This window comes from Sorex fumeus, unplaced genomic scaffold, assembly GCF_029834395.1.
Source record: "Sorex fumeus unplaced genomic scaffold, SorFum_2.1 ptg000024l, whole genome shotgun sequence".
Lineage (NCBI taxonomy): Eukaryota > Metazoa > Chordata > Mammalia > Eulipotyphla > Soricidae > Sorex > Sorex fumeus.
In genome coordinates, this window is record NW_026606081.1 from 4,420,924 (window position 1) to 4,434,200 (window position 13,277).

Genomic DNA, 13,277 nt, shown 5'->3' on the forward strand with positions numbered 1-13,277 from the left:
GAATTTGGTAGACTGTGAGCATACCAAAGTGACTATTGTCTAATCTGTTAAAGTGGATGTGGTTTGTTATATGGTAATTGATGCCGACCATGCATTCATATCACATTCCAGTTTAATCGAATTGAGCATGTGACTTAAGGATCATGTTCAGTGTTTTCTTTCTTTCCTTTCTTCTTCTTCTTTTTTTTTTTTTTCCGGCCACACTATGTGATGTTCAAAGGTTAATTCTGGCTCTGCACTCAGGAATCACTCCTGGAAATGTTCAGGTGAACATATGGGATGACTGGATTGAACCTGGGTGGGCTGCATGCAAAGCAAGTACCCTACCCACTGTACTATCTTTCCAGCCCCCTTGTTTGTATTTTCACCAATGAAAGTGGATAATAGTAGCGACCTAGCATATCTAGCTAAATACTGAACAAAATAACATGCATAAAGCAACTAGTATAATTTTGAAACCTAATATTCTTTTATACTTTTTCCTATATCCCTATCACAAATCCACTTTATGCTCCCTTTACATATAAAGAGTACTGGGAGATACGTATTTATATCAGATGACATATTTTCTTGCCAAGTATGATACGGAGCTATAGATGCGACACTACACATAGTATACATCTATGGAAAAGGGCTTAGACTGATTATTTTCAGAATTTGTACATTACCTCTAACTTTAAAACTGATAGTGAGGGAGGTCAGAGCGCAGTACAGTGGGAAGGACATTTGGCTTGCACACGGCTAACCTGGGTTCAATCCCTGGCATCCCAAATGGTCCCCAGAGCTCACCAAGATTCCTGAGTGCAGAGCCAGGAGTAAGCCCTGCGCACCACTAGGTGTGGTTCAAAAACCAACCAACCAAACAAACAAAAAGAATGATCGTGAAAGTTGTAAGCTTTCTTGTACCCTTAATTGAAGAAATGGTTTGTTATTTTGCTGTTGGTTGTGGATTAAATTTTTTTTTTTTTTTAGGGGTAGGTTTCCAAATGGTGCTATTGAGGTCTGATTCAGGATTCTCAGCCAATTGAACCAGAAGTTCAGTGCAAGAACCTGAGCACTACAGCAGCCTCACCCTGGAGGTGACTGAGGATGCTATGGGGAATCATCTGGGCCACCCCAGCTATCTCCCGGGCTGCACCAGAAGGTACTCAAGGTCTTCAAGGCTACATCAGGCAATGTTCTCAGGTCCATTTGGTGCTGGGGATCAAACGCAGGTCAAGAACAGGCTAGAAAAGTGCCCTAGCCTGATGTATTATCTTATGGATCGCTAGTGGTTGCTTATCATCATCTTAAATTACCCTTAAAAACAATCAAAATAGGGAGCGATAGTACAGCGGGTAGGGCGGTTGCCTTGCGCAGGCAGGGTTCGATTCCGCTTCCCTTATGATTCCCCCAAGTACCGCCAGGAATAATTCCTGAGTGCAGACTGAGCATCCCTGAGTGTGACCCCAAAAGAAAAAAAAAATCAAAATAAATAACGTGTTTTATTTTTTATTCACATTCAGTGGATGTGGTTAGCACTGTAAATGCATTATACTCATCAGAGTGCTGGCAGGCTTCGATGGCCTTAGTACCTTCAAAGAAATCTGACGCAGAACCCTGCTTGAAAGTGCCATTTACTTTTACGAACTCATTCCCATTTCTTTTGGTTTAGATGTGGCTGGGTCACTGTATCATCTCAGGACAGAGAATTCAATGACATTGGTCCTGGTGAAAACTCTAAGACTCCAGGACCGAAACAAGCCTGTGTTATATACAATGTGCGCAGTCTCTGGTTTCTAGAAGGGTCTTCATGGGTCGCATGATAAAGCATCTATTTGAGGATGGGAACACGGAAGGAAACAGAGAGCTGGGGATAATCAGACCTAGAACCCCAGGGATTTGATTAGCATCTTGTCTTTACAGGGTCTGAGTGTTCCCTTAACAAAATAATTCCTTTCTTGTTCTCCTCCCAGGTCCCTCCTGATGGCAGGAGGGGCTTGAACAGAGTCCTGGGTTCAGGCCACTTTCCTCTGCTGTGCTTCTGGGGTGGAACCTGGGGTCACGGGCATGCAAGGAGGCCTTAAGTTCGGCCAGCTGGGTTCCAGCCTTGATCCTCAGGTTCGGGAGGGACGGGGGTGATCCGGGAGGCGGGAGACCGGCGGGACTGAGCCCGGGAGGAGGCCGGACGCGGCGCTGGCACACCGTGCCAGGGAGCGCGCGCTTTTTCGGAGGTCGGTCCCGGGGAGATGGGGATGCGGGGCGCGGGCCGGGGAGGGAGGCGTCCCCGCAGGGCGCCGGGCAGCGGCGTGGGGAGCCCCACGAGCAGCCCGGACACGCAGCTCCCCGCTGCTCTCGGCTCCCGGGTCCCGGCTGGCGGGTGCCCCCCGGGCGCCGGGCTGGGCGGGCGGGGAGCGGCGCAGGCCCGAGGGGCGCGCGGGCGCGCGGCCGCCCGCCGCCTCCCGGGGCCCGGCGCGGCGCTGCCCAGGCCGCGGGGCGCGGGGCCCGGCCCGGGGGACGCCGGCGGCGGCCTGGGGCTGATCGTGATCGGGTGAGTCTCGGCGGGGCTGGGACCCGGGCGGGCGAAGCGCCTGCTGGCTCGTCCTGCTCGGTGCGGGGCGCGGGGTTCCGTCCTGTCTGCAAACCCGGGTCCACGCAGCCCCCACCCAGGGGCTCCCTGGTCCTCCCGTGCCAGCGCCGGACGGAGGCGTCCTCCTGGCGGCGGACAGCTGGGCTGGTTCCTAGGGCAGACTGGCCTAGGAAGTCAATCAGGCCGCGGGTTTGGGGCGAGGGGCAGCCCGGTTCTCATCCTTTTTTTTTCACCCCATTCCAAATGCAGTGCTCGCGTGCACGGTCCTTCCAGGTAGAAACCCCATTTGGGTGGGTGGCAGAAATGATGCTGCGTGCGGGGAAGTTGGGGGGTGGGGCGGTGGGAGTGGAGGCCGTTGCCTTCCCTGCGACTGGCCCCAGGTTAAAGCTGAATTTTGATGAATTTTGATGCTTAAGAAGTTCCGCAGACGTTTGCAGACTTGAACAAAGATGAAGCAGGTTGAAGCAGAGGAGGAAAAAAAATGTTGGACGGGAGAAATGGGACGGTGGATAGGTCACATGCGAACCAGGTTGAATTACTGACACGTCTGGGCTCCTGGGCCTTGCAGGGAGTGATCCCGAAGCACAGAAACAGGAATTAACTTGCAGCATATTCAAATGTGACCCCCCACCCCCAAAGCAATAATAGTTATTTCCCCAGAATTCCTGTGTCTTCAAGACCTCCTGACTTCAGCTAACTTCAGAGGAGTGCTGATGTTAAAATATATTTCAGTGAAGAGCAATAAGCTCTCCCGTTTTGTAAATCATTTTCTCCTAAGTTTGAATACTCTCTTTTCCTCCTCTAAAAGAGGTGAACTGGATTGGGAGGGGGAGGGGGAGGGAGATTTTTGTTCATTCAACACACACACACAAGCTGACATGTAGCTGACTAGTGGATGGTGCTTTCAAGTAGCAGAGATGGCAAGAACCGGAAGCAAGAAATTTGGGGAAGAGGTGAGACAAGGCTGTATTAGGGTGTAAATGTTATTTCTGAAAATTCTATTTACTCTAAAATTTTTGGGGAAGAAAAAAAGCAAAGGTTGGGGCTTTTGTATCTTGTATATAAAATATCATATATAATACCTTATAATAAGATTAATTGCTTTTTCTTTAAAAGGATATAAATTTTCTTGGAAATTTTTATGGAATTATCTTGAATTTGGAGAATATTCTCATGTCTTGTTGCAATATAATATTTTGTATCAAGAATGGAATCTCAAAGTACGATCTTATAATATTTTGTATTGCGAAGTAATGACAGACAAAACCTTGCTTGTCCTTCCTTTGAACTACTAATTTGCCAATTCTTTTTTGGCTTGAGGGGATCCCAAGCTGCTGGAGGTATTCAGCCTTCTGGGCTGGCAGGTCAGGGCTAGGACATGAGGATGTGGTGTTATTGCAGTCATGCTGGGAGTTGGAGGGCACGAGCCCTTACCATGCTGGAAAACCAAGCTGGATGTACTTCCTAACCATGGTGCTCTTTCCTGGCTCCAATGTTTTCTTCTTCTTATTTATTTATTTGCTTTTTGAGTCATACATGGCGATGCACAGGGGTTACTCTTGGCTCTGCAGTCAGGAATACCCCTGCTGGTGCTCAGAGGACCATATGGGATTCTGGGAATCGAACCCGGGTCGGCCGCATGCAAGGCAAATGCCCTGCTTGCTGTGCTATTGCTACAGCCCTCCCCCCCCCAATATTTTCTTTCCTTTCTTTTTACTTTGACAAATATACAGTATCTCTAAATAACAGGCATTAGATTAAGTGCTTTAGATATAACAAGTTATAAAGGATCAAGTCTGTCAAAGTACAAAATACAACTTGCTCAAGCAGTGCTGTGGGAGGTAGAAAGGAAAGGACGCGGCCTGGTTTTCACAGAGCCGCAGCAGGCTCATGCTTTTATTAACACAGACTTTGATCTGTAATCTTTTCTTCAGTTTACCCCTTTTGTGACCTTTTAATTTTCAGAGTTTCTTGGTTGTATTGAAGACATAAGCCACCAGGAAGGGAAAAAAATGCAATTCTATTCTTTCTTACATATGTATAGAGACAGAGACTCCTGCTAACTCCTATCGATAGTTACTAACTCTCCATTCTCTTTATTACATAATACAGGTCTATAACTAAAGATAGGACTTATTTCCTTAAAATACTTTAAGACTCCTTTTGCAATCAGAAACTCAGCTGTTGAAAATCAGATACCATTTTCACCAGCATCTAAAGGAAACTTTTGAAGGAAAGTTAGACTGGTGTGTCTCTATTGGAAATACCGAAAGTAAATAACTTTCATATCTTCATTTATATAAATCAAGTATTTATATTTATATAAACGTAAGTGTTTGTGTAAGAAGATGTGATTTCTGTAAAAGAGGAGGTGTTATTCACTGTTAAACATTAAAAGGATATTTTCACTAGAGACAAGTAAATGTTCAAGAAGTTCATTGGAAGGGCACGTTAATGATTAACACTGTGCCACATTAGTCTGGTTTAACCTCATTTGAAATTTGGAAATTTCTTTTGTTTCAGTTTTCTATTCATTTTAATAGTCGAAATACACTACAAAGCAGTCTATATGCCAAATAAGAAAGAAAAATAAATAGGCATCGGTTGTGTATCTCGGTCATTTCTGTTAGCTATATGTATTTAGTGATTTGAAGAACATGTTGTCAAAAGAAACTGAAATCAAACCGGGATTTCGATGGCCATGTCTCATGGCTCAAAGTGAGGCTCGATAGTGCATGTAGCACTGTAACACTGTCCTCCCATTGTTCATTGATTTGCTTGAGAGGGCACCAGTAATGTCTCCATTGTGAGACTTGTTGTTACTCTTTTGGCATATCAAATACGCCATGGGGAGCTTGCCAGGCTCTGCCGTGCAGGTGGGATACTCTTGGTAGCTTGCCAGGCTCTCAGGGAAGGATGGAGGAATCGAACCTGGGTGGGCTGTGTGCAAGGCAAATGCTCCAGCCCCTAGGAGATACTCAAGGACAAAATCTCATCCTGCTCGGAGGTCTGCCCAAGGGTGGAATTCCATCTAAGGGCGTTTTACTTTCCCCTTTCCTTAGTCAGTATCCATTTAAATAATCATCTTTAATTTACTTCTTAATACTGTTTCTAGTCATTTTGTATGGACACAACAGGAGTATATTAAGCTTAAACGGTGACTCTTCTTGGGGACATCTCACTATACATCCCAGATTATGATCCTCAGGTTAGTTTTTCCTAACCCCAGCAGGGTCCTTATTCAGTTACTTCTTTTTGGGTAATGATAGAGTTTGTTCCACGACCGTTCTCTTGGCTTATTATACTTTTTGGGTGCTTAACCTGTCTCTTTTTGATGCCAGGGTAACTTATGGCTTCCCCTGTTTCATCCTTGTTCCTCAGTGTGATCCCCATTTTGGGGTGTTAGGAATTAAGGGCAACTGAGGCCTAAGTCAAGTAAATATAGATGCCTAGGAATATTCTGAATCAACTAACTCCCAAGTTACAAATAGCATTAACTGTCTTCCTGTGTAGATACTACATTACTCTAAAAAAAAACTATGCAAATAACATAAAGGAAAGAGAAAAATAATATTTCACTTATATATCAAAAGTTCAGAGTCCTCAGAATAATTTGACTTTACAAGTCACAGGGTCTAGTTTGAAGATATAGTGATTAGTAAGGGGCAGAAGAACACAAAGGAGAGCTTAAAGATGAACACAAAGGAAGCACTGTGATGGATGTAACTCAATACACATAAGCTCCCTACGTGGGAGGGGTGGTGAAAGGACAAATGTTCACGCTAAAATGCTTGCAATTATAACCCGACATCACCCCCTTTTCTGTTTGCAAAACAGAAAAGATCGTAATAAGTTTGATGGGTCATGGCCTCAGTATAGCTTAGTCTTTTCCTATGTAGAGCATGAGGACAGGCACTGGAGCAAGACAAGACCAGACCATCCTTGCAAAGCGGCCCTGAAGCGACGCCTCGCAAGAAGGGCATACTTGGGCAAAGTAGGCAGTAACCGGGTGTCAGCACCAGGTATCCAGTCTTGAGCCTCACTGCTGGTCACATACACCAAAGACACAGAAACTGTCACATGTCCTTAGCAGGTCATCCTAACTGCAGCATCTAGCCTTGAAAGGGATTGGACTAGAGCAAAGCAGAGGAGGAAAGATGATAAGCCAGTAATGCTAAACTTTATGTGATTGGACCTTCCTGTAAGCAGAGACCCTCTATAAAATATGTGTGTATTTGGCAGTTAAGTGAACAGCCATCAGCTTCTTCTGGGGGTTTTTCTCTGCATGCCCATCATCCTTTGCCCCATGTCTGCTTGGACCCAGTGTGCAACGTGTCCGAGTATGTTGGGGAAAAACTGTAAAGAGGCAGGATCTTATAATCAATACAATGGACATGATAAGGAAAGTCGAGCCAGTGCTGCAATAGTGTGGGTGATAGTTTGCTATCATAACTTCAAGTCAAGGCCCTGTAATGTGTCCAAAATACCCTGGGCTAAGTTTTCATACTGAATTCCTTGGAGTTTATCTTTAAACACTCAAAGGATCTCGTTCTGAAGGGTGAGATTATCTAGATACTTATTTCTCTTCAGATCCCGCAAATGGTGACACAAAGAGGAACTATTTCAATCAGAAAACAGTCTCATCTGTTGCTCCAAGATTTATTTATTTATTTGTATTTATTTCTTCTATTGAATCATGAATCACCGTGAGATAGTTACAGGCTTTCATGTTTGGGTTACAATCACACAATGATCAAACATCCATCCCTCCACCAGGGCACATTCCTCACCACCAATATCCCCGGTGTACCCCCACCCCCTTTCCCACCCTGTCCCCGCCTCCATGGCAGACAATATTCCCCATTCTCTCTACTTTTGGGCATTATGATTTGCAATACAGATACTGAGAGGTTATCATGTTTGGTCCATTATCTATTGTCAGCACACATCTCTCCTCCTGACCAATTCCTCCAGCCATCATTTTCTTAGTGATCCCCAGGTGTTAGTCTCTATTCCAGCTGCCTTCTCCCCTCCACTCATGAGGCAGGCTTCCAGCTATGGTGTTGCTCCAAGATTTTATTCCGCCCCTGGAACCAGAGCAGCGCTTATAATAAAATGTCAAATTATTGCGCAATGTCACTGTTGATTTAGGGCTTGTCCAGAGGTGGTGTTAGTCCTTTTGCCAGGTTTTCAGGAAATAATGCATCTGGGTCAAGGTTTGAAGAGCATGAGTTCCAGAAGAGTGACAATTAGGATTCCAATGAATTTCAGGGAGCTTGGGAGAGGGTGTCACAACCTGTGTTATGAGTCCTTTCAGCAGGGCAATGCAGCCATTCTCTGGTCAGTTTTACTGGCAGCCATAGATGTGTGGCCTAGCTTATAGGTGAGGAACAAACACTTTTAGGAAGTTATCAGAGGCAGTGAGCATCAGGATCTTGATACTCCAAGCCAAGGGGCATTGGGGGAGGGGAAGGGAGCCCCAATACAAGTGAGTATCCTCAAGTGAAAGGAAAAGGTGTTCCTACTAAAAGTTGTGCCCTCCTCCTGTGAATTCTAAGGAGGGGCTAAAGGGAAGGAACTGTTAGTCCAAACACAGGGTCCTGGCACTGCCCAATCCATAGCCTGTAAAAACGGGATATAAAAACTGTTCTTAATGCGACCTCATAATGTGTTAAAGAAGCCAGAGGTCTTCATGCCCAGGTCCTCTGACACTGGCTCTTATGATTTCCTGTGACTTCCAGCTGTAATTGGTTTGGTGATGGTTCAGGGCTGGAATTTGGAGGGTTGAGGGGTCTCTGGTGGTCTGAGGGCCAAAACAGTTGGATGAATTCGACTCCTGATGAGGCAGTAGTTTCTTGGGGTTACCATCTGTTGAGGAAGAGGAGGTTTCCTGCCACGTTCTTTGTCAATTTTAACCCAAGTAGAAGAATTAATTATTTCCTGAGCAAGAAACATTGCCCCTCCCCCGCCTTTTCTCATTTTTAATGACTAGAAAGAGCCATAATTTTTCTTCAGGAGCAAACAGAGACAGATCGGATTTCTGGAGCAGATCTAGAGAAAAAAAGAAATCCATCTCCTTCTGAACCTCAGGCATTAACTGCCTTTGGGCTATTGAGGGCAGGAGTCCTGGGGGAGGGGAGGCATAAGTTACTCACAAGTTACTAAGAATGAGTTGGAGATGCTGAGAGAGGGATGGACTCAATTAATATCTCCCAGCAGGTTTTTTTCAATCTTTAAGAGTGTTGGGGTTTATACAGTTTTGGGGGTCTCTGAAGCTCTCTCAGTAAGACAGCCAAGCCAGACATAATCCATAAGACTGAAGGTGTGGCTGTTTAAAATTCCCTGAAGCAAAATGCTCCATTGGTATCTGGCTATAGATCTTAAATGATTTAGTTGATGATAAAAGAGAACGTTATTATATTAACCTCTAGAAGTCAAACATACAGAGTATACAGACAAATAAGTGATAGTGTCTTAGAGTTCACTATCTTGAAGCTATGTGTCATGTGTGTTATTTGTGTGTCTACGAGGGCATGACAGGAAGAAAGGAGAAACCAACCGCCAAGGAACATATTTCAATCTTAATGAATAAAATAATATTTTTGCATTAGAGATCCTTCTCACCTGTGTATATTTATTTTTTGTATTTCAGAAGAGGATTGCCAGACGAACCTGGAAAACACAGTCTTGCCTTGAAAAGCAAAGGTCCATTGCCTACACATTTTACAAGAAATGTGCAAAAAGCCATTGATAAATATACCTGGTAAGAACCATTGTAAATGCTTCTGACTACAGAATCAAAGCATGCTCATAATAAATACGGAAAGCAAATACCAAAGATTATCCATGAATTTCTTAAGAAAAAGAGGGAAGTTTTGCTTTTCAGTTGAGTGAAATATTAGATTGCAAGATTAATTTAAAATAAGGACTGGAGCAATAGCACAGCAGCAGGGTGTTTGCGTTGCGTGCAGCCAGCTCGGCCGAGCCAGGTTTGATTTCTCTGCCCCTCTCGGATAGCCTGAAAAGCTCCCGAGAGTATCCCACTCGCGCGGCAGAGCCTGGCAAGCTCCCTGTGATGTATTCAATATGCCAAAAACAGTAACAACAAGTCTCACAATGGAGACGTTACTGGTGCCTGCTCGAGCAAATCGATAAACAACTGGAGGACAGTGCGAGAGTGCTGGGGAGAACTTTTAGTTTGTCACATTAACAAATGCCTATAATGAAAGAAGGAATAAGCTCCACTTCCCAGTATAGTCTCTTCCCTGTACATGTCCCTGATGTTTTTTTTTTAATTGAATCACCTTGAGCTACAGTTACAAAGCTTTCATGTTTGAGTTTCAGTCATACAATGATCGAACACCCGTCCCTCCACCAGTACACATTCCCTACCACCAATGTCCCCAGTGTCCCCCCCACCCCCACCCCATCCCACCTGTCCCCCTGCCTCTGTGGCAGACAATTTCCCTCTTACTCTCTCTCTACTTTTGGGTATTATGGTTTACAGTACAGATAATGTGAGGCTATGTCACTGATGTTTCTGTGCTCCTTCCTGCAGTGAATCCACGTCATCTCTTTCATCAAGTGGGTGCCCCACGCCCACAGCAGTGCATAACTCTTGGTCTGAGACTCAGAGTTCTACCACAGGCTGTTCTGCTGAGAGGAGCTCCGTCTACTCTTGGAGAGATGATGTAAGGCTCAGAGTATTTTGGATAATCTCTGGACTATAATTTATCAGGAATATTGATTTCTTACTGAAGAAAACTTGTTTCCCCCATTTCAAAAGCATTACTTATTGTATATACACCACTAGAAGTATTTACATGGGAGCTTAAAAATGTTTGAGAAAATGTAGAAAGAAATTAAAATGCATCAAGATAAACTAGTCTCAGCTGTCGGTAGTTTCTTTTTGTCATGTCCAATATATTGGTCATGGCAAGTAGGAACTTGAAGAAGAGGAGAAAATGGAAAAAAGCGAAAAATTTACCATGATTAAGGCATCTCCCTCATACTCACACCCAGTATTCACAATCACAACCATCCTGTTATTCGTCGATTGCCTCGAGCAGGTCCCAGTATTGTCTCCTTTGTCCTAACCCTGAGATTTTTTTAAAAATGCCATATTCAAGGCTATTTCAGGGTTAGGAGAATGAGACCCATCATTGTTACTGGTATCTGGCATATTGGGTACGCCACGGGGAGTTTGCCAGACTCTGCCGTGTGGGCAGGCTACATTCGGTAGCCAGTACCCAGTATTCAAAGTTTGATATTTTACTTTCATCTTCTAAACCTACTGGAAGTCACTGAACTATTGTAATTGTTGTTTGTTTTGTTTGGGGGTCACCCCTGGCTGTGCTCAAGACTTACTTCTAGCTCTGTGCTCAGGGATCACTCCTAATGGTGCTGGGGCTCAAACCCAGACAGGGTCCTTGTGACTCATGCGTGTATTATCTCTTTGGCTCCCTCTGGGTCCCTGTTGTAATTTTTCCCCCAAGTGTGTGCTCAGCTGGGTGACCTAATATCAACAGCTCTGGCTTTTATAGGGAGCCCAAGTTTCAGGCGCCTGCCTCTTTATTGCCTCAGGTGACCCCCTAATCCAGACATGCCTTGGTGAAGGCCCCTTGGCAGGGGAGTGGAAAACTCTCTTGCACCTGGTGTTTGAGTGCCTACTCTTTCTTTTGTTGTGTCCATTTTTCTTGTCCATCTTTATAAGCAGTGTTGTGGCCTCACTACACACGGGCTCTACTTCTTCTCTGGTTAGACAGCCTGAGAGGCAGAGGAGGGAGGGTGGAAGGGTGGAAGGATTGGAGAGAACAAGGAGAAGCTCCGAGTTCCTGGGGTAACCAGGTCAAAGTCTCACTCAAGATGAACAGCCTCCACCCTTACCCCTTGCCCTGCCTCCGCACTCACACTTTTGCATGCTGACTGAGTTTGTATCTGGGAGGAAGGTTGGGAACTGTTGTTTCACTTAGTCCACACTCAAGGATGCATGGAGTACGTGTTTTCATGTCATTAGCCAGCAGGTTCCGATGACTTCTATTAGGAAGACCTTCAATCACTCTAAGTCCCTAGACTGCTTTGAATACCAAATTACCTGTAATAGTTATTTATATTTAATGAATAGCATTTTTTTTCTTTTTGGATCATACCCAGCGATGCTCAGGGATTACTTCTGGCTTTGCACTCGGGAATTACTCCTGGTGGTGCTTGGGGGACCATATGGGAATCGAACCTGGGTCAGCCGTGTGCAAGGCAAATGCCCTACCTGCTGTACTATTGCTCCAGTCCCCCTGGAAAGCATTTTCAATGGCAACATAAATGCAAAAGATGTAAAAGTAGGCCCAGTTCCCTCTTAGGAGGTAAATAGTCATATTTATTTTATATTACTTGCCTTTTTAGAGATAATTAAAAATTATACTAAGTGCCTTAGGAGTCTAGTTTTTAGACATTTAGAAGAAGGGAAGAAGCAGGAAATACTGAATAGTGGGTCCTCAGTGATAGTATAGCAGGTGGGCTGATCCGGGTTAGATCCCTGGCACCCCATATGGTCCAGAAGTGATCACTGATTGCAGAGCCAGAAATAAACTGGTTTTTTTTTTTTTGCTTTTTGGGTCACACCCGGCTATGCACAGGGGTTACTCCTGGCTCATGGACTCAGGAATTACTCCTGGTGGTGCTCAGGGGACCATATGGGATGCTGGGAATGGAACCCGGGTCGGCCGCATGCAAGGCAAATGCCCTACCTGCTGTGCTATTGCTCCAGCCCCCAGAGATAAACTCTTAACACAACTTGAAAGGACTCAATACTCCCCCCAAAGAAAGAAATCAGAAATAAAATAGAAACAGCATTCTGTAAAATATATCTAAATATTAGATCAAGAATATCAAACTGAGTATGCACTTTGTTGTTCCGAGGTGTAGATTATTTTCACGTGCCTCAACTTGCTAGAAGCGAATATAGCCAGACTCCCAATCTCCTGGAGTCCACAGTGTAGCTTTAGCTCTTCTAGTGATGTTTATATTCTGATTGGCTGGAAAGGTCAAGAGACTATGACATACCAGCATTCTAAAACATGTAGTATGGTTGAGAATTTTTCCCCAAGAGTTCACTGAGTCTCAGCCCAAGAATATCTTAATTCAGGCTAAACACAAAAATTAAAACTCTGGACCCAACCTAATAACCACACTTTATAGGAAAACTAAAGTTTCTTTTCTTTGTTGATTAAAAGAAGGAAGAAGACTCTGTAAAATGGTATTTCCCTTTGCTATACCATCATCAAAAGATAAAAAAATAGTTTGTGTTTTTCAGAAGTACTGAAGAGGCTCAATTCTATAAAGGTTTTCTCTGTGACATCTCTTTGTGTGTATCTGTTGTGTATTTGCATAGATGTAGGGGTGTCTGGCTATATCACTGCCTGTGTCAAATGTATATCTGTATTGATATCTCTATGTCAAACCTCAAAAATGTCTGATAACACAGGTGGTAGGCATGATCACTCTTAACATTTAAAGGAACCAAGGATAAAACTGGATTATAATTTATGAGCAGAGTAAAATTCAAACCACTTTTCTGTTTGCAAATTCCCCAATATTTCTATCAGGATGTACTCCTACCTATGTTGTCTACCTTTATTTTGTTGTTGTTGTTATATTGGTGGTGGTGGTGGTGGTGGTGTGAAGGAATTTGAGCCACACCTGCTGGTGACCA

The 13,277-nt window shown here is 44.3% G+C and overlaps 1 protein-coding gene across 2 annotated transcripts in view; it reads left to right on the top strand.

Annotated features, from left to right (window-relative positions):
• Positions 1-2,404: 2,404 nt before the first annotated feature.
• Positions 2,405-13,277, top strand: part of FAM149A (family with sequence similarity 149 member A) — a 36,546-nt gene continuing 25,673 nt past the window's right edge. The window contains exons 1-3 of one of the 2 annotated variants that reach the window (XM_056114119.1): positions 2,405-2,530; positions 9,222-9,332; positions 10,128-10,260. The gene's annotated coding sequence lies outside the window, so the exon portion shown is untranslated. Of the gene's footprint in view, positions 2,531-9,221; positions 9,333-10,127; positions 10,261-13,277 lie in introns of those variants that run through there. The other variant, XM_056114118.1, reaches the window with a different exon arrangement.